Source organism: Macaca fascicularis, chromosome 8 (genome assembly GCF_037993035.2).
Source record: "Macaca fascicularis isolate 582-1 chromosome 8, T2T-MFA8v1.1".
NCBI lineage: Eukaryota > Metazoa > Chordata > Mammalia > Primates > Cercopithecidae > Macaca > Macaca fascicularis.
Genome location: NC_088382.1, coordinates 98,561,629 through 98,583,145, shown reverse-complemented (window position 1 = coordinate 98,583,145; position 21,517 = coordinate 98,561,629). Strand labels below are relative to the sequence as shown.

General features: G+C 33.2%; 1 long non-coding RNA gene across 2 annotated transcripts in view; it reads right to left on the bottom strand.

Moving 5' to 3' along the window:
• Positions 1-963: 963 nt before the first annotated feature.
• Positions 964-21,517, bottom strand: part of LOC102139191 (uncharacterized) — a 558,779-nt gene continuing 538,225 nt past the window's right edge. The window contains exons 1-5 of one of the 2 annotated variants that reach the window (XR_012416489.1): positions 13,960-14,209; positions 13,364-13,488; positions 11,897-11,991; positions 10,872-11,325; positions 964-1,713 (exon numbers count right to left, since the gene is read on the bottom strand). This is a non-coding gene — a long non-coding RNA (uncharacterized lncRNA). Of the gene's footprint in view, positions 1,714-10,871; positions 11,326-11,896; positions 11,992-13,363; positions 13,489-13,959; positions 14,210-21,517 lie in introns of those variants that run through there. The other variant, XR_010577391.2, reaches the window with a different exon arrangement.

Sequence of the window (21,517 nt, the reverse complement as noted above, 5' to 3'; positions counted from 1 at the left end):
GACATCTACCCATGTTAACTTTATTTTATTTTTCTTATTTTCATTTTTCTTTCTCTACTTTAACTGGCTTAAATACAAAAAGAAAAGAGCAGCCTGAAGATACAGAACAACAGTTTCTGCTTTGGAGACAAAGTGTAGATTACTCAGGTCAAATAATTTATTTCCTCAACTGACTCATCAAAAGGAATTTTATATTGGAAGAGAAAAATAGAAAAAAAAATCAATAGCCTATTATACATTATTAGCTGTTCAAGAGCAAAATGAAATATTATATTTCCCAGATTCTCAATTAAAGCTTTTTGAAAACTGATAAAATTAAAAATATTAGGAATAATATTTATTATTTTCATAATTTATAATTTGTGTTTGAAATTCTGAAAACATAAAAGAAGTCTATTCTTTTTTTACTTTTTCAAGTGAAATGAATCAAATAAGAGTATCAGGATTTAATATACAATATAGCAGCAGTCCCCAGCCTTTTTGGCACCAGGGGCCAGTTTTGTGGAGGCAATTTTTCCAGGATGGGCGGCAGTGGGGGGAACGTTTTGGGATGAAACTGTTCCGTCTCAGATCATCAGGCATTAGATTCTCATAAGGAACACACAACCTAGATCCCTTACATACACAATTCACAATAGGGTTCCTGTTCCTTTAAGATCTAATGCCATCACTGATCTGACAGCAGATGGAGCTCAGGCAATAATGTAACGCTCGCTAGCAGGGCCCTCACCTCCTGCTGTGTGACTCTGTTCCTAACAGACCACGGACTGGTACCAGTCCCTGTCCTGGGGATTTGGGACCCTGTAATACAATAATGTATCTTTCCACTTAGAGTTCTTCTAGCTTCAAGCAAAAATCATAAATAAGGTGACATCAAAAAATAAAGAAAAGGTGCTGATTATTTGAATGTATTAAATAATTAAATATTTAGGAGCCATACAATATGCAAATATTCACACTGAATGTTAAAGATTTTTTATATTTTATTGCAGTTAGGATTTTCAGAAATAGCAATAATAAATTTCCCTCATTATCATACAGAACCACAGAGCTATAGGGAAAAGGGTTGTAGACAGAGTAGAATTTTTCCTGCATTATGAAACATTTCAGGAATTGTTCATTAAAGGCGAGAGTTTGCTTTGACTCATTAGTAACTCTTCTCTACATAAATTAAAGATTTATTTTATAATAATAATCCCCAAACTGGTAATATAATTTATGTTTTCACAGGTCAGTTGGCAGTGAATGTCTTTGTTCATATACGTATGATTTATTAACTTGATTTTTTTAAGTAAAATTTCACAGTCAAAGGCCAATCAGCTTAGGAAAGCTATCCTGAATATATATAGGCATTTTGGATTAATCCGTGCCTTTTATAAGTTTGAAATTACTGTAAGAAGGCCAGTTTTTATTTTAAAAGGAGTCAGAAAAATTTGCTAGTATTGGGTGTCTTCTTGAACAGTTTATACCTATCATTGCGAACAGTCTGCTTCTTGGTACTGAACATTTTAATGACACAGTGGTGAAGTGAACCTTGGTGGAAGATATGGAGTTAAGAGTAGAGAGCCAGGAATGGATGGAGAGGAGCAGGTAGCGTTCCCCTGTAGCTTTCCAAGCTTGCCTTTTGGCCACCCATCTATCCTGCACAATTCCTTGAAGGCTGTCAGTTTGAAGAAGTTGTTTGAGAATTGCTCTCTGAAGTATCCCAAGATTCTGAAAATAAAAATAGCAGCTTTTATCCACAGGGATGAGAAAACTGGACTAACTGAAGGAGCCAGAATATGAAAATCCAAACTGAAAAATACTATATTTTTATCTTTCTTGATGTTTTCTTAGTTGTGTGTCTGACCTAATATATTATTAAAGAAAAAGAACATATGATCCTAAATATTTTGTTAGAGAGGTTGCAAAAAGCTAGAATAAAACGCAAGTAGGTTAAGTTTCTAAAAATGCACATTGGTTAGGTAAAACCTTAAATGTTACACAAATTAAGAATAGACTCTTACTCTTCTAAGCATTAGTTTTGTATTTGATTCACACTGAGTTGTGTTTTCATGACATCAATATTTTTATGATCATTAAAATAAGACTTTTTGGTTCTATAACATATTTAATTAATATTTTTAAATAATTTATTATGTACTTTCTACTTTGGCTGATAGACATGAGTTTCTAAAAACATAATAAAATAGTTTGTACTACCCAAAAACTGTTCAGGCAGTTTAAGATAATTGATGTTGAGATGAGTAAACATGGCAGTATATTAAATAATAAGTATTATGTAGTTATTTAATTATAGAATAGGACAACATAAATAAAACATGGCATAATAATTAAGTATAATAAGCTTGACTCATATACGATGTTGTAATAAGGAAATATTTGGTAAACATGGGGCCATTCTATGCCTATGTGAATAAACAACTTTATATTAACATATGCACTATTATGTTTATGTATAATTGGCATAATTTGCCTCAAACCTCGCACCAATAAGTAATTTTGAATGAAAACAAATTACTATGAAATAACTGGTCCATACCTACTAGATATATGTAGGCCTGACTTCCAGTGATAGAGAAAATGGAGGTGATAGCTATACTGCATCTGAATATAAACATACATTTATACAATGAAAGTATACTCAGAAATATAACACTGAGAGTTCCAGCCAAGATGATGGGTTGAACACACACTTCTAATTCTTCTCCTTCAAATTTGTCTTGACATTTCAGAAAATAATTATTTGTTAACCGAATAATGCTATGCAGCCATAGAGACAGAAAAAAAAAAAAACCTCATTCGCGTGCCAGCGTGCTATTTAGAAATATGAATTCAAAGGCCAATGACAACTACCAAAAGAGTTGAAATTGGTTGCCTCTGGGAGAAAAAAGATAAAATTGAGAAGATTTCTGCTATCTTTTCCCTTGTAATATGTATTTTGTTTTAACAAAATTATTTAGTTTTTCATCGTGTGACTATATGTTCAATAAACACAAAATATTAAAAAAATTTTTTAAAAAAAAAACTTCTAAATAAGCCACTCCCCCTGCAAATGGGCAAAGGACCTGAAAAGGCAATTAAGAATAGAAGATACCTGAATGACTAATGAATATATGGAAAGGAGCTCAAAACCATTAATCATCAAGAAAATGTCATTTCAATTCATAATGCAATACTATGACACCCTCAGTATGACTAACAACAGTAACAATGACAAGACAGAACCAACTATTGGTAAAGATGTTGAACAAACTGAATTTTCATACACAGTTTTGAAAAATGCAAATTGGTACCACCACTTTAAAAAACTATTGGCAGTGTCTCCCGAAGCTGACCATTTGCAAAACTTAAGACCTAATAATTCCTTTCTTATGTAATTCCCAGCAAAAGTAAAGCTCATTTACATTCATATGCCCATAAAAAGACATACTCTGGAATCTTCATGGCAACACTTTTAACAATTACCTACAATTTTAAACTATATGAATGCAAATTAATAGTGGAATGGAAAATGCATGTTGATATATTCATACAGTTAAATGCTGTACAGTAATGAGAATGAAAGAGCTACAATTACATGAAATAATAAAATGGTTAGATCTCACAAAGAATGTTGAGGGGAACAAGGCAATCGTCAAAAAAATATACACTATAAGATTCCATTTATATGAACTTAAAACCCAACACAACTAATATATGGTGTCATCATTCCAGATAGTGTTTGGCTCTATTTAGTGGATTGTGACAGAATTGGAGATCTGGGTAAGGTTAATAGGGTGCCAGTAGTGTTCAGTTTCTTCAGTTGGGATACTGATTATGTGAGTGTGCCAGATTTGTGAAAATCCATAAAATTATGATGAGAACATGCTTTTGTATCTGTTAATTTTCAAGATAGAGTTAAATATAATTAATAAAAAAGAACATTTCCTAGAACTAAAGATATGTATACATCCTCAAACTAAACCAAACAAATGAACAAAAAACCCAAAGTATTGACAAGCAGGCTGAATGATCATTTGAGTAGAGACATGAATGACAAAAAAGAGTCCGTTTCAAGAGTTTTCCATTCAGAAATGGCAAATAGGAAGGTGCTATGGTAGAATCATGACTAGCACGTTTTGAGGAAAAAAAAGAAGTTAGTTATAGATGACAGAATGAGAGTGCTCAGAGAGAGATCAGATTATAAAAGAACTTTGTCTTTTTTGTTTTGTTATGGAGTTTAAATTGTATTTATCATGAGGGTTTTACACAAGGTAGTGATATAAACTGATTTACTTTTTTAAAAGATCACTTTGGGTGTTTAGAAGAGAACACGTGAGAGGATAAAAGATAGAGATTATTTAGAAAACTATTGTATTAGTCTCTGTGAAAAAAGATGATTATGACTTGAAAATGGGTTTTAGCAATGGAAATTAATAAAAGTGAATAGAATCTGGATATATATTAGAGGGAAAAATGCTAATATCTGCTTACATATTTGTCTGCTTGAATAAGATAAAGACAATTTAAGAATTACTCCCAATAGTTGACTTGGGCAGTTGCATTGATGGTGGCCTTTACTGAATTGGGTTGTATAGGGGTATCAACAATTCAGAGTAGCAAGGAGCAGGATGTTTTGTTTATGTTGAGTGTGAGACCTTCAAATAGATTCTTACAGCTTCCTGCTTAAATACTTTAAATAATAACCAGTTATTTTATAGCAATGATAAAATCATCCCATGGTTAGATGAAAACTGAATCCTCAGATCATTCACTACACCTTTAGAAGAGGGCCAGTGCCTTTTCCAAAACTTGCTTGTTTCAGAGATTTTGGATTCTCTAAATGATGCATCCATGCAGTCAATATTTTCTTTCAGTCATCTGTGTTTTTAACATTAATGAATTCAACATGGTGCTGATATCCATGTTGACTTTAGTCTATCATCAAGTGTTTGTAAATATACCTTGTGCCAAATTCCTCTTCCCTTAGGAGAGGTTGCTTATGGGAGCTTGCTTGGGCCCTCCTGTAGGTATTTCCGTTAACAGTTTGCCCTGCTTGTCCTCCAGATTCACATGCCTGTAACTGAATTAGACGAAAACAAAGCCTGGGGCTAGATGATCATACCTCATAACTCTTACCCGATAAACCATTGCTGTGACTGCAAAAATCTTTACAATAATCTATAAATCTCTTTCAATTGCTAGAAAAATGAATAATCCCTTACTATAATAATTTAATGTCTCTAATGATCCACTTTTCATTGAAAGGTGATAACATTTTCATCAATGAAATAGGTTTATGTACCCATCTCTCTAGTACACCAGGGACTGGGTACGATAAGCCAAATTTCATTCCTCTTTAATGAAAATAATTTCTTTATTAACAAGGTTAGAATTTCATTTGCTAACATTAGGTCTTCAAACTTCTTTGCATATTCAGGTGTTCGTGAACTCTATTAGTAGAATAATGGGTTCAACAATCACTTCACATGGGACTTTTCACAGGATCAGGGAGCCAGTATATTTTCATTAACTAAGTTTATGAATATGGATTGTCTGAATTCCCAGTCCACTGACATTAACTACAAATGTACTGTAACATTAAATGACTTTGTTTCCTTTCTATAGGGAACCCAAATCACGTCCATGGAAGTTCTCTCTCTCTCTAGAGCGTAGTAGCAAAAATAAGGAACTTTATTTTTCTTTTCCTTTCTTTTTTTTTTTTTTTTTTTTTTTTTTTTGAGATGGAGTTTCACTCTTGTTGCCTAGGCTGGAGTGCAATAGTACAGTCTCAGCTCACTGCAACCTCTGCCTCCCAGGTTCATGTGATTCTCCTGCCTCAGCCTCCTGAGTAGCTGGGATTAAAGGCATGCGTCACCACTCCCGGCTAATTTTGTATTTTTAGTAGAGACGGGATTTCTCCATATTGGTCAGGCTGGTCTCGAACTCCTGACCTCAGATGATCCGCCCACCTCGGACTCCCAAAGTGCTGGGATTACAGGCGTGAGCCACCACGCCCAGCCGGAACTTTATTTTTCATAACTGATAGTACATTTTCTATGAAAAATAGTTACTTCGCTTTGAAATTTTCTTTATTTCTGCAAGTTGAGGTGTCTCATTATTTCAACTTCTATAAAATTAAAGAATTATTTTGCTTTTAATTAGCATAGCTATGTGTTTGTATCTTATCCTTTGTGTCTATTCCTGAATCTTCAATCATAATTTGATGTAATCTTAAAATGCTGACCTGACATGAGTACATACAGAGAAGTGGCATAGGAAAACTCTAATAGGGTAAATCACTGTGAAACACTATAGATTTGGGTTTGCAACACTGAATAAATAATTAAATTATTCAAATACTAGTTCACTCCTTACAGTAGAAATTATTTTAGTTAATCCATTCATTCTTTAAATAATCATTTTACACTGGCTTTTCTTTAAATGTTGAATGAATTAGACACTATTACGTTTTAGTACATTGTTAGAGTTTAATTCATAATTTTATCCTCAAACAAAACATATTTTGTGGCAAAAGTAGGTAAGATAAAAGTAAAAAAGATGGCTTGACTCCCATCTTTATTTAAGTCAGACCAAAGCATTCCATAAGGCATGGTGCAAGGAAGTGGCTAAACACTCAATAGCTAAATTATAGAGAGTTTTATGTGTTATACTAGAGGACTTACACACACACACACATATACACATGTTCACGCATCTATTTCCTTGAGTGAACATTTCCGTTTTCTAAACAGTTCTGCTAGCCTTCTGTTTCTACATTCTAACCAAGCGAGCAGAACTAATTAGAAAATGGTAAAGAATGCCAACATGGATTTTCAAATTTCTGAGTAATGTTTTGAAAAATAGAAAGCACTTCTCTTAGAAGCAGTTGCTGTTGTGTGTAGCGATATATTGGATGACAACATGACCTGAAGTTGAACTTTCAATGACTTTTTTAAGCATAAAACATATTAGGGAGAATCACTTTGTTAAGTTCCCCAAGCAATCTAATAAAATATTTCTAATTAGTAATTGTTTTGAATATGAAAGCTTTCTCCTCTATTTCTCTCTTTCTCATCCCCTCCCTGGAAACCAAATCTCAGGAAACTTGAATAGCTGGACCATGAAACCATAACAAAATAGTTTTTATCCATCTGTTGACCAGTAAAGTACATAGGAGGAAATGAATTACCTGCTTTAAGCCACTCTTTGAAAACCCAAATATAATTTGATGGAAAATGTCACACTCAACTTCAGGTTTTCAGGGTTCATCAGCTTGCAGACATGGCTTTATTAAAAATTAGGCGTCCAAATGATGTATTTTGTTATCATATCTAAACATCCTGGCTGCTGCTCTGTATCAGATTCCCATAAAAGTACAGAAAACTAAATGATAGATAACTATGTGGCTTATTTTATTTCAAACAGAAAAATTCAATTTCTGAGAAATGAATTTGTGGAAGTTGGCCTTGACAAATATACACATTAAAAATAGAAAATGAGCAATATATGTGGTAATTTAATTTATTACTTTGTAAGCTACATCTGATACATCTCAAGGAAAAGAAATTATTTTAATGTGTATAATGTGGTGCCAGCTAGTTCATATCTGATTTTGGTAAAGTGGAAAGAAACCAAGAGGGAAAAACATAGGCTAGAATTGTATGGATTAGGAACAGAATTGCCTAAAGTATTAGAGGGTAGTTTGGATATTTGAATAGCTTTATTTTTCTTATTTATGAGTATTAATGCAAATAAGTCATGTGACCTTCTAGGACTGAAACCCCATTAGTCCAGGACTATATATTTTCTACATACTGAACAGCCAGCAAAGACCTCACATTACTATCTTAATCTCTATTAACCTCTGGCTGGTTGTGACCATTTTTGGCTATGCTTCCCAATTCAAGTTACTTAAATTTTATTGTTTCTGAGAAGTCATGAACTCTTGATTTTTGTTTCTCTCAAAGTAACTATTTTACCTTTTTAGTTAAGTAGCTTTAATGTTAAGTTTAAAAAATAGTTTGTTAAAATTTTATTTTAAATCACCCAAGACATATATTGATATTGGCTCTTTACCTCTGTTGGGCACAGAAGCTTTTTTTTAAATTTGTTGGGCACAGAAGCTTTTTTAAAATTAGTTTAGGAGACTACTATGATCTCTGGACATGAAGGTGTGATCTCGTGAGATTTAAGGCCTGCACAATTTTGTGTCCCAATGAAATAATTATGTCCCCTCATAGCAAACAGATATTATCCCTATCTGATTTGTCGCAGGGTGTTGTGGGTGGATTAATTTGGCTAATGGACCAAATCTGAGGCTGAGTCTACATACCTCAGATGTTAGGAAAAACTAGGGTCCCAAGCTCAAATATAAAAGTGTGTACCAAGGACTATGTTCTTTTCAGAATGAGAGTTTCTTGAGGGAGAAAACTTGTCTGTTTCAGCTTTGCATTTTCAGTTCTCAGAACAATGTATGGCACATAGAAAGCAAACAGTAAATGTTTCAGAGGTGAATGACCACATGGTGAACTGAATGAATGGATTGATTTATGAACCCATCAATGACAAAGATCATGAAGAACCCAAATGCTTTCTTGGTGCCTGCTTTTCTACTGGCATTTTGTTTGCCTACCTTTACATTTCCCTTGATCCTTCGACAATTTTATGAATTTATTTAGTCATCCCTATTCACATTTTATAAAGGATAAAACTGAGTCTAAAGGACAAGAAGTGGTGTACCCACTAAAAGAAAAGCAGTAAACATTGGAACTCAGATTAAAGTACAACATTCCACCTTCAGAATATAAATTTCATAACAGTAACATAGTATATTGGTACAGTATATAATAACTATATGTATGAATAGGCTCTCACAGGTGACAACCAAATGTATCAATAAATATAAACATACTTTGGGTATTAAAATCCCTGTAAAAATGTCATAATGACTTCCCACCTCTATATTCTGATATGTGAGGGCACTCATCAGGATTTGTTTTCTTTATTTTAGTCTATTATAGTATTTGGCATCCATTAAGAAAATACAAAATACCAAATGGTCTCCAGCTTTTATAAAAATAAACTTCCCTGAACACACAGAGCCAACTCTAGTCATCTCCTCATCTGATCTTCCATAATTACATATACTACTTATATTTATCATATACTGCTTTAAAAAAATACCCATGGGTTCTTGGAAAGCAAGGAGAATACCTCTCATAGACCTGTGCCTCTCATCAAACTTCACCTGGATTTCCAGAAAATAAGTGCTCTTAAATTATTGTCACTCAAGATACTTGTAAAAGACTCAATAATACAGCTTTTTTCATATTTTTATTAAAAATAAAAAGTGTCTACTCAGATGTATATATTTTGTTCTTTCTTTATTTTGAAGCAAAGAGCAAAACAGCTGAAATAACTGTGGAACTCAGTGTTTAATAAAACTGATTATAAATCTGAGCTAGTACTAAACATTTTTATGCCAAGTAGAAATATTCTTTAGAAAGTTCTCAAGTAAACCTATTAGGCATATCACAGAAATATATTCCTGCTTTGGACTGTTTTACATCATTTTCAAACTTTTTCTGAACACCTAATTGTATATGGTGTTGTATTACATTATGTTACAGACAACTGCAGATATCCAGTCCCAGCACAGCCAGAGTTGGGACAACTTTGAAACTAGTGTTCACCAAAGAATATTGATTCCGATAATTTGTTAACATCTTATAAATCTTATTAGTACAAGTGCTAGAAGAGTCTCTCCCTTTAATAAGCTAGAGGCAGAAGTGCAAAAAATATTTTCTTTCTTTTAAGTTATAAGACATCCAACTTTTTATCATATATAAAAAGTTGGTAAATACCAAGACATGTCCTCTTTTCCACTATTAACCTAGTCAGTATGAAAAAACTGGAAGATGCTTTTGCACAACTAAAGACGATATAGTATTACTTCCTGGGAAGAAGTGGCAAGGGTACTATGTTTTGTTTAATACTGCTACAGCCTATAAAAATCGACTAGGCCAAAGGGATGAATTCTTGCCTGAGGAGAGGCAATATCCCACAGGCATTCTATAGCCCTGTTTGGTTGCTAAGGAAAATGCCCCCATAAAACTAACTCTGCAGGCCTTTCAAATTAGAAATGTCATCAGCCATTACCTTAATGTCAGCAGACTTTAACTTAATGAAATGCATTTCATGCTGTTATCACAAAATGCACTTGTGAGAAGCAATATGGTATTAATACAAATAATGTAACAGAGATGTCTTGTTCATTGATTTAAAAAATAACTATATTCTCTATGTGCATAAACACATATCAGTACCAAATTCAATTAGCTTCTCACTAGTACTTATAGTTGTACACTCTTTTCCTGTACTTTCATCTATTGTTTCATGCAGTGGTTTTGCAGGTAACCTGTATCCTGGATAAAACGTGAATTCCATCTGTGAGTTTTTGAGATAAACGTGTCAATGGACCCCTGAGAAGAACGAGGTGATGACACAATAGGATCAGAATTATAACTCAAAACTGGCAAGTAATTTGTGCCCAGAAACTACTTTCATGTTTACAGGCACTTGAATTTGATAAGGATTTGCTATTGATCATCACCCCTTATTTATAATGCAAGGACCTTGGTGTCAAGGAGTCTTGTTGTTTGCAAGAGATTGTAGCACCATCACAAAGTGCCACTACAGCACGATAGGTGTTGTCATATGAATGAGAAAGAGGCACTGTATGCATGCTGAATTCTCTGCATCACTAAAGCCTCAATGTAGAGTCTGAACAGATAATGATGAGTGGAATCTGTGAAACTTCAGTGCTTCTAAGCTGACAATTAGGAAGGATAGCATTGCTGTAATTTAAAGAAATAATTAGGACTCACTTTGAATTATCAAAAGAAGTAACTCTCCAGCTTCCATATGATGGACAGGTGAGTATAAACCTAGAAGGATGCCAGACTGTATTACTTGCTTTAATAACATCTCACAAGACCTTAATTCCTCAAAGTATTTCTTGAAAAGGTGCTTGAAAAGCTAGAATGGATCTTACACGTCCTATTGAGTGACCCATAAATCCCTTAGGTAATGGTTAGAGAATGCAACATTTGATTTTATTCTAGGTGGAACAGTTCAGGAATTCAGAGTTGCTGCAGAGGTGGTGTTCCTGATGGAGGCATGTTTTTGAGGTTGCAAAGAAAAACTTGACTTTGGAGAAACTTGACTTCATTACATGACTCTGAAAGAGTGAGTGGTCTTTTAGTGATTCACTCTATCGGCCTTTCAGTCTGTAAAGAGTGGGTTGCCAGTTAATCCAGTCATGAAGGTTTCCAAAGAGATCTGTACAAGGGAAACATAAAGTGCACATTAGGCTCAGCCACACTAAGAGATGCCCCAATTAAGTTGGCAATGTAGCAGAACTGGCTATGCAGACAGATCTGTTTGAGAAAAATGTAGTGGTGGTTGACCCTCCATAAAATGGTAATCATCTCCTTATTTCTTTATTATTTTGTCTATGTGTTGGGGTCAGATATTCTAAATGTTCTTTAAATATATTTTAGGTGATCCTAGTGTTACACATTTGAAAATGATAATGTGGCACAATTTTTCCTCAAAATATAACCACAATATAGATGCTTCAAATACACACCTTTCTAAGATTTGATGAAAGACATGGTGGATTCATTGGCAGCTTCCTAATACCTATTTGATAAGTGCATCCTTTGTCAGGATGCTGCCAAGATAGTGCTATTTAGTGACAGGCTTCAAATGTATACAGCCAATATAGAGCTTCTGAGGTTATTAAAGTTCTTCTGGAACAGAGTAATGGATGGCTTTAATCCTTTTTAGGCTGGCTATAAAGTTGTAATACTCTGCTGACTCTGCAAAATAACCTATAATATAGACATACCTTTTCTTATGTGCGTGTTTCCAAGATCTATTCATCAGCTTAATGACTGATTTTCCTGAGGTTGGTTTTAGGGCTTGGAGCCAATCAGACTGAAACTATTTGGGAGAAAAGGAAAACATTTCACTGTCAAATACCTTGTGTATCTTAATAAATTATCTATATATCTATATATCTATATATATCTTAATGTTGTTTTGTACATGTTTTACAAGTACCATCTTATCTTGACTTAGTAAGCACTTCCGTTCTCTCATGGTAGGGTTAATCCAAAGCAAATCTTCAAATTAACTGGTATTTGTTATTGGTATCTCCTCTTCCATTGAATCCAGAAGCAAAACAGTGTTTTGGCAATATAAAGTTTCTGATAGCACCTCGGCTATAGCTCTCTTCTTCCCAGCAAGCCTTACCTGACCGCATGTTTCCATTCTCTCTTTGCTTTGTAGAGAACAGCATTTTGACAGGTCAAAGAAGGCTAATATGATAAATAGCTTCAGACATTAGCCTTCCAATGGTGATTTCATGTTAATAGCAAGCTCCTGGAATAAATGTCTCAAATTAAAGGGATGAATTGTTGAAGATGGCACTTCATAAAATGCATCTGAACACTTGGGGAGAACTTTTGAAAACAAAGTCCCTCTCTATTTCTTGCAAATATTTACAGATACATCACTATCTACTCTGACTGCTTATAAGAGTATGTACACATATTTAAGAGTAACACTGAGGCTGCTTTTTTTTCTGATATTCATGTTTGTATATACCAACAAATGCAAATTAATATTGGCTCATGATTAATATTAATTAATGAGAAGATTATTTTACTTAGAGTTTAAACTCTTTGAAAACTAGCTCCCAAATTAAAATTATTTGGGCAGACTTGACTAAAACTACTATACAATCAAGTATGTATTTAGGAAAACACTTATAAAGAATATACCCAATTTTGACTGTATATGTATGTATCTGTGTGTGTGTGTGTGTCACAAATGGATATATATATATTTTATATATATATAAAATACACACATTCAGAGAGAGAGAGAGAATTAAAATAGCGAAAGGTTTGAATTGTGCAAAGCTAAGAATTAGTCAAAGAAACATACATATGTTTCCAAAATAATTATACAGATGTTGTTGTGAAAAAAAGAATGACGAGGCCAGGTGTGGTGGTTCATGCCTGTTCAGCATTTTGGGAGGCCAAGGCAGAAGGATCACTTGAGGCCAGGAGTTCAAGACCAGCCTGGACAAGAGAGTGAGAAACCATCTCTACAAACATATATATATTACGTATGTTAAAAGTTAGCCAGGCATGGTGGTGCTATTTATAATATTTATATATATTTATATATATTTATTATATATATTATATATATTTATAATATATTTATTATATATTTATAATATATACATTATATATATTTATAAATATTAAATATATTAAAATTAGCCAGGTATGGTGGCACTCACCTTTAGTCTCAGGTACTCAGCAACTTGGGAGACTGAGGCAAGATAATCACTTGAGCCCAGAAGCTAAAGGCGGCAATGAGCTATAATCCCTGTACTCTAGCTTCAGCGATAAAGGGAGACCGTGTCTAAAATTTAAAAAGAATGACAAGGTATAGAGTAATAGAATTATTTTAATTATTGTGTATCTTTCTCACACATACATGCAACTCTACCATTATTATAACAATTGGTGTCAATAAAGAGTTTGGCCTTAAACTCTCAAAATTGATAGCATATGAGAGATAAATCTAAAATCCATCAAAATACTTATACATTCCAGCAACTTGTTTTTCATGTGGACAGACGTGTAGTTGTTTCTTTGGAATTTCACATAGCCAGCTATTTGCCCTCTGCAAAATGACTGTCATTTGAAAAAATAATATGCTGTTATGACATTTCTGGAAACATCAAACTATCTTAGAGAATAATATTAGACTTTGTCAAAAGCCACAAAAAATATGACATTTCAAAAACTTGGACACTGAAAATTTTGTATATATTTTATGACCTTTTAATGTGTCTTACTCATATGGATCTTTTAAATAGAAGCTAAATACCTTTGTGGCTAGCATTTTTCTCTCAAACTCGTTTCTTCCTGGCAGCTCTGGGTGCTCCATAGAGGTATGTACCTTTCCTGCTTGGGCCCTGGCGGCATTTTGAGCACACTGATTTCTGTTAGAGACCTTCAGGCAGTAGCCTCGGGTTGACGTGTGAAATGCACATTGTAACACTGAGTTTGTCAGCCCTCAACAATCTCTGAAAAGTGGAAAACCTTGGAGATTCCCTAGGAGAAATGAAAGAGTAACTCTGCATTGAAAAATTTAAAAATAGCTCCTTCACCTCCTCGTTCCCTTTCCAGTCAAGGTAATATGTACAAGGTATGAAATCCAAATCAGTGTGGCAGAAGTTGGGACTGCCATATCACTTGCTTGATCTTTTGATGAGATTATGTCACTCAGCTATGAGCACTAAAAGTAAGGAAACATAACTGCAGCGTTCTAAAAGGAGGTCCATCAGATGAAAGACACTTAATTTATTGTATTTATGGAGGCACGTTTGCATCATTGAAATTGGGAAGTCCACTGCTGAATAGATTTAATAACTTGAGTAGTAACGTTTTCATTTCTTTAAAACAGCTAAATTTTTTTCAACTAATATGCAGTAAATACTTACTATGTGGAAGGTATTCCACAAAACAAATATTAGAATTTAAAGATTTTAAATTAAAATAAAATCATTGAAATTTTAGTTTTAAGCAACATAAAGTAAGCACTCATTATCCTGACTCTTTCACTGAATACTGTTATAAAATCTGGATGGATGCATGGAGCAAGTACGAGAAGACTCCAAAACTTAAATAGTAGCAGATGGATTAGAAAAGAAAGTCAAAATACAAAGTAACGCTGAAATGACTGTGAACTTATCATTTATATCTACCTGTGTTGTATCTGTCAACCTGATCTCAGAGCTGCTTAAAACCTGGAAGTGAATACCAATGAAGAAAGAGAGAGCTGCAGGAGATGTCTTCTGGTTCTAGTTTGAGGAGTCAGAAAGAGGACTTTGAATGGTAATGATGGCTGTAGCATGGGCCTGCAGTTACCTAAAACTGTTAAGGAGGGGAAAGTTCTTTGACCGGAGAAGTTGTGGTATTAAGAAGATGAGGTAAACGTTCATTGCTTTTACTATTTTTGTCCTTCTGCCATTTGGCCCCAAACATGGTTGCAATGGAATTAAGAATTTAACAAACATGGTTAAATACAATCCAGCTCCCTGACTCGGGGGTATAAAAGCAAGCCCCGAGAAAATCAGAAAGAACCAAAAAGATTACAGAAAGAGAAAAGCTTAGGAAGGTGATCTATAAAATTGCTTGTTAATCTTCTGGGTTCAATCCTGATTTGAGTATGCATGGATCTGATGTTAAGCAGCACATTTTGAAAACTGAACACAGATATAAACTATCACTTATGTCCCAGACTTGCCACTGGATGACCCGCATACAGGAAAGAGTTAAATAGCACAGAAAATCTTCAAAAAGTAAACTGAAATTAGCGCCACAGCATACAGGTTGGAACTTGTGACCAAAATCTGTATCAGTTAATTGCCTACCACAACAACCAAATACATATAATTTAAACAAGACCAAATGGCTCATAACACGACATTCAAAATATGCAGGATACAATTAAAATTTTTTAGATATAGGAAAAATCAGGAAAATCTCAACACACGTGGGGATGAAAAACCTATATACTAATGGAGTTTGCAATGTATGTAGATGTAATATATGATAACTACAAAAAGGCAAGTAAAATACCTATATCATGGTAAGTTTCTAATCTTCCCACTTGATGTGATAAAATGCTGATTTAAAGTGAATCATGAAGAGCTAAATATGTACACTGTAAAAACTAGAGAAATCACTAAAGCAAAACAAAATAAAAACAAAACAAAAAATCCAAAACTATACAAAGGGATATGGTTAAACATCCAATAATAAATTAAAATAAAATACTAAAATGTGTAAATCAATGAAAAGAAAATAAGAAAGGTGAAAGGCAAATAAAAAGAGGTAAATAAAGAACACAATTGTAGACCTACATCCAAACATAGCAATAATCATATTAAGTATAAATTGTCTGAACACACAAATTAGCTCACACATATTATCAGAATGAATTTTTAAAACTCGTAATCCAACTAGATTCTATATCGTAATCCAACTAGATTCAAAAAACTGACTTCTAATGTAATGATACTGGTAGTTTAAAATGAAAAAAGATGGAATATAGGTATGTGTGTATGTGTGTGTGTGTGTCACACGTCAAACTACACAAACCATAATCCGAACAAGACCAATAATCTGATGTGGTTTATACAAATTTCAGTCAAAGTGGAATTGAGAGCAAAGAAAGTTAAAGAGAACCTGTAGGGATATTACACAATTTTAAAAGAAAAAAATCTCCAAGAAGACATAAAGGAAGGAAAAACTGACATAGCAAAAGGAACTAGACAAAATCTACAATTGTAGTTGGAGACTTCAACTCTCTCCAACTGGATTTAATTACATTTATAGAACGCCACCCAACAATAGTAGCAGGCACATTTTTGTCAAGTGTTCATGAACACTTACCTTACTAAATCTTTAATTTGCCTTGTCTTATTCTATTTTGTTCTACTATAACAAAATACTTGAGACTAAGCAATTTTTAAATAGCAGATATTTATTTACTACAGTACTGGAGGCTGAGAAGTTCAATTTTGAGAAGCCTACATCTGGTGAGGGCCTTCATGCTGCCTCATCCCATGGTGTAAGGAAAAAAGATGAGATAGCATGTATGAGAGAGTGAGAGAAAATTTATAGCCTCAAACCCTTTTATAAGTGGCATGAATTCATTAATGAAGGTAGAGCCCTGGTGACCTAAACACATCCCATTAGGCTCCACCGCTCAACACTGTTGCATTAAAGATTAAGTTTCCAACACTTACCTTTTTGAGGACACATTCAAATCACAGCATCAAAGTAGACCATATTCTGGATAATAAAACAGATCTTAAATCATTGAGATAATAGAACTCATACATAGTATGTTCTCTGAATATAATAGAATTCAACTAGAAATTCGTAAAAGAAAGATAGCAGGAAAATCACTAAACACTTGGAAATTTAGCATCACTTTCTTAAGAATCTATAGTACAAAGTAAAAATGTCAAGAAAAATTAGAAAATATTTTTAACTGAATTAAAATTCAAATATTACATATAAATGTACGTGATATGCAGCTAATGAAATACATAGAAAGAAATTGATATTAAATGCTCATATTACAAAGGAAGAATGATCTCAAGTAAATAGCCCAAACATTCATCTTAAGGAACTGTAATTAAGCAAATGGAAGGTAAAATGAAGATAGAAACAAAAATCAATAAAATTGTAAATTTAAAATCCTAGAGAAAATTTTAAAAATCAAAAAGTAGTTATTTGAAAAGATTTTAAAAATTGATAAAACTCCACTGATATTAACAGGAAAAAGAAGAGAGTAGACACAAATTACCAATGTTGACAATAAAAGCAGATATTACTACAGAAACCATGGAAATGAAAAGCATAACTTTAAAAAAAATTACCAACAAATCTACACATATATTCAGCAACATAAATAAAATATACCAATTCCTAGAGAACCTTGAACTATCAGAAGTCACCAAAGATACGATAAACCTATAATTATTATATAAATTGAATTTATTCTCACTCTGTCACCTAAGCTGGAGCGCAGTGGTGTGATCTTGGGTCACTGCAACCTACGCCTCCTGGGTTCAAGCAATTCTCCTGCCTTAGCCTCCTGAGTAGCTGGGATTACATGTGTCTGCCATCATACCTGGCTAATTTTTTGTAATTTTAGTAGAGACAGGGTTTCACCATGCTGGCCAGGCTGGTCTCAAACTCCTGACCTCATGATCCACCCACCTTGGCCTGCCAAAGTGCTGGGATTACAGGCGTGTGAACATTTATTCTGAAAAAGAAATCTTCAGTTCTGGATGGTTTCACTGAGAAGTTCTACTAATCGTTTAAAGAAGAAATAAAACCAATTTCTTTCAGAAAATAGAAGAGAGGAGAGCACATCACAACTAATTTTATAAAACTATTACTACATGAACAGTATCAAAATGAGTCAAAGGCACTCTGAGAAAGATTAACTACAGAGAAATGTCACTTATGAATTTAGATGCAAAAATACTCAACATTACCAAATTAAATCCAACAATATATAAAACAATACTATATTATAACAAAACAATATTTACCCTATATATGGGAAAATTTTTTAATACTCAAAAATTAATGAGTGTAATCTATCATATTAACAGTCTAAAGAAGAAATGGCACATGATCATATCAACTAATGAAGAAAAGTATTTGACAAAATTAATGATTGATTCATAATAAAAACTAGCAGAAAATAAGAAATTGAAAAAAATTATCAACCTGATACTAGGCTTCTGGAAAAACAATACCGCTAACATAATTATTAATTTTGAAAGAGTGAATGCCTTCCTCCTAAAATTGAGAGCAAGGCAAAGATTTTTCCTGTATTACTCATATTTAACACTGTACAAGAGGCCTAACCAATGTATTAAAGCAAGAAAAGAAATGAGATGTACAGGTTAGAAAGGACTGAATTAAACTGTACCTATCTATATACACAAATTTCCATTCAAAAAACCCATGGAATCTATTAAAAGTAACTCCTAGAAAATAATTAGCTGGCATAGTCACAAAATACAAAGTTAGCATTGTAAAATCTCTCATTTCAATATAGTAAGAACAATAAGCAAAATTTATCTTAAATAATATGATTTACATTTGTTCCCCCCAAAAATGAATCAAAATTAGGTATGAATTTAGTTAAAATGTGCAAGATCTATATGCTAAAACATTACAAAAGTTGATGAAATTAATCAAAGAACTCATGCTATGGTCAAGAATGGAAAGACTCTAAAGGATAAAATTCTCTGTTCAAAAGATACAGAGTGATTGAATAAATTAAAGCAAAACAAAACAGGACCCAGCTATATGCTGCTTATAAAAGAATCACTTCAACTTTATGGGCACATCATGTGAAAGTGAAGGAATGGAAAAAGATACTCCAGGCAGAGAGAAGCTAAAAGAAAGCAGTGGTAACTCTCTCTCTATATATATAAAATATATATACACACACACATATAAATAAATAAATAAATATATATATATACACATATATATATATAAGCAGAATTACCTTTAAGTATCAGAAAAATAGAAGGAGACAAAAAAGGTCATTACAGTATGATAAAGGTGTAAATTTAACAAGAAGATCTAACAATTATAAATACATATGTGTCCAACTTTGAAGCTCCTATATATATTAAATATACCAAACAAATATTAACAGATACTAAGGGAAAGAGAGACTGCAATACAATAATAGTAGTGAACTTCAGTATCACTTTCAACAATGAACAGTTATCCAGATGGAAAATCAATAAGAAAACACTGTACTGAAATGGAACTTTAGACCAAGTGAACCTGACAGACACATACTAAACATTTCACCCAACGGTAACATAATATACAGTCTTCTCAAATGCACATAGGACATTTTCCACGACAGATCATATGTTAGGCAGTCAAGCAGATTGGACAAACTGAGACTGAATAATAGTAAGAATCCTTTCCAACAACGGTGGCATAAAACTAGAAATCAGTAACAGGAAGAATTTTGGAAAATTCACAAATACATGGAAATGAAACAATGTATTACAGAAGAACCAATGAATCAAAGAAGAAATTGAAAGGAAATTAAAAAAAAAAGCTTGAGATAAAGAAAAATGTAAACACAGCATACCAAAATTATGAAATGCAGCAAAAGCAGTTATAAGAGGAAATTTTATAGCAATAAATACCTATATCAAAAAAAGAAAAAGAAAGAAAAATTCCAGATAAACAACCTAATGTTACAACTCAAGAAACTAGAAAAAAACCCAACTAGGCCTAAAGTTAGTAGAATAAATAAGAAAAAAAGATCAGAAGAAAAAACAGATGATGCAGAGACTAGAAAAACAAGAAGAAAAAGCAATGAAACCAAGAGTTAGTTTTTAGAAAAAAGGAACAAAATCGATAAAATTTTAGCTAAACTAAGAATAAAGAGAAGACAAATAAAATCAGAAATGAAAGAGGAGACATTACAACTGATAATACAGAAATACAAAGGATCATAAGAAACTACTAAGAAAAACTATATGACAACACATTTAATAACCTAAATTCCTAGATAATAAAACCTACCAAGACTTAAAAGAAATTGAAAATTCGAAGAAACCAACATAAAGTATGGAGACTGGGTAAGTAATAAAAGGTCTCATCAAAGAATAGCTCAGGACATAATTGTTGAACTCTACCAAACATTTAAAGAACTTAAAACAAGCCTTTCTTCTCAAATTCTTCAAAAAAATAAAAGAGGAGATAATACTTTCGAGCTCATTTTTAGAGATCAATATTACCCTGATGTCAAAGCCCAACTAGGGTATGAAAAAGAAAATTACAGGTCAATATCCCTGATGAACATAGATTCAAAACTCCTCAACAAAATACTAGCAAACTTTATATGGTTTGGCTGTGTCTCCACCAATAACTCATCTCGAATTATAATCCCCACGTGTCAAGGGAAGGACCTGGTTGGAGGTCATTGGATCACGGGGCAGTCTCCCCCACGCTGTTCGCTGGTAGTGAGTGAGTTCTCAGGAGACCTGTTGGTTTTAAAATGTGGTAGTTCCTTGTGCTGTCTCTTTCCTGCCACCTTGTGAAGCAGGTGCTTGTTTCTCCTTTGCCTTCTGCCACAATTGTAAGTTTCATGAGGCTCCTCAGCCATGCAGAACTGTGAGTCAATTAAACCTTTATTATTTACAAATTACCCAGTCTCAGGTAGTGTCTTTATAGCAGTGTGAAAATGGACTACTACAAAACTGAATTCAACAGCTCGTCAAAAAGAATTATTCACCTTGACCAAGTGGAATTTATCCCTGGAATGCAAGAATGGTTCACAATGTGCAAATCATTATATGTGATACATCACATTAATGGAATGAAGAAAATAACTACATGATCATTTCAAGATGTGGGAAAAGTATTTGACAAAATTCAGCATCTTTTCCTGATAAGAAAATTTTTCAAACTTAGATATACTTGTAATGTACTTCAACACAATAAAGACTCTTATTAAAAAGCCAACAGGCAACATCATTCTCAATGGTGAATAGTTTAAATCTTTGCCTTTAAGATCACCAGGAGGATAAGGATGTCCGGTCCTGCAACTTTTATTCAATATAATACTGGAGGTCCTGGACAGAGCAATTAGGGGAGAGAAAGAAATAAAACATCTAAATCAGATAGGAAGAAGTGAAATTTTATCTGAAGATAACATGATCTTATATTAAGAAATCCTAAAGACTCCACCAAAAAAACTATGAAAACTGATAAACAAATTTAGCGCAGTTCAAGACACAAAATCAACATATACAAAAATCAGTAACATTTCTATACATTAACAAAAATTATCTAAAAATATAATCAAGGAA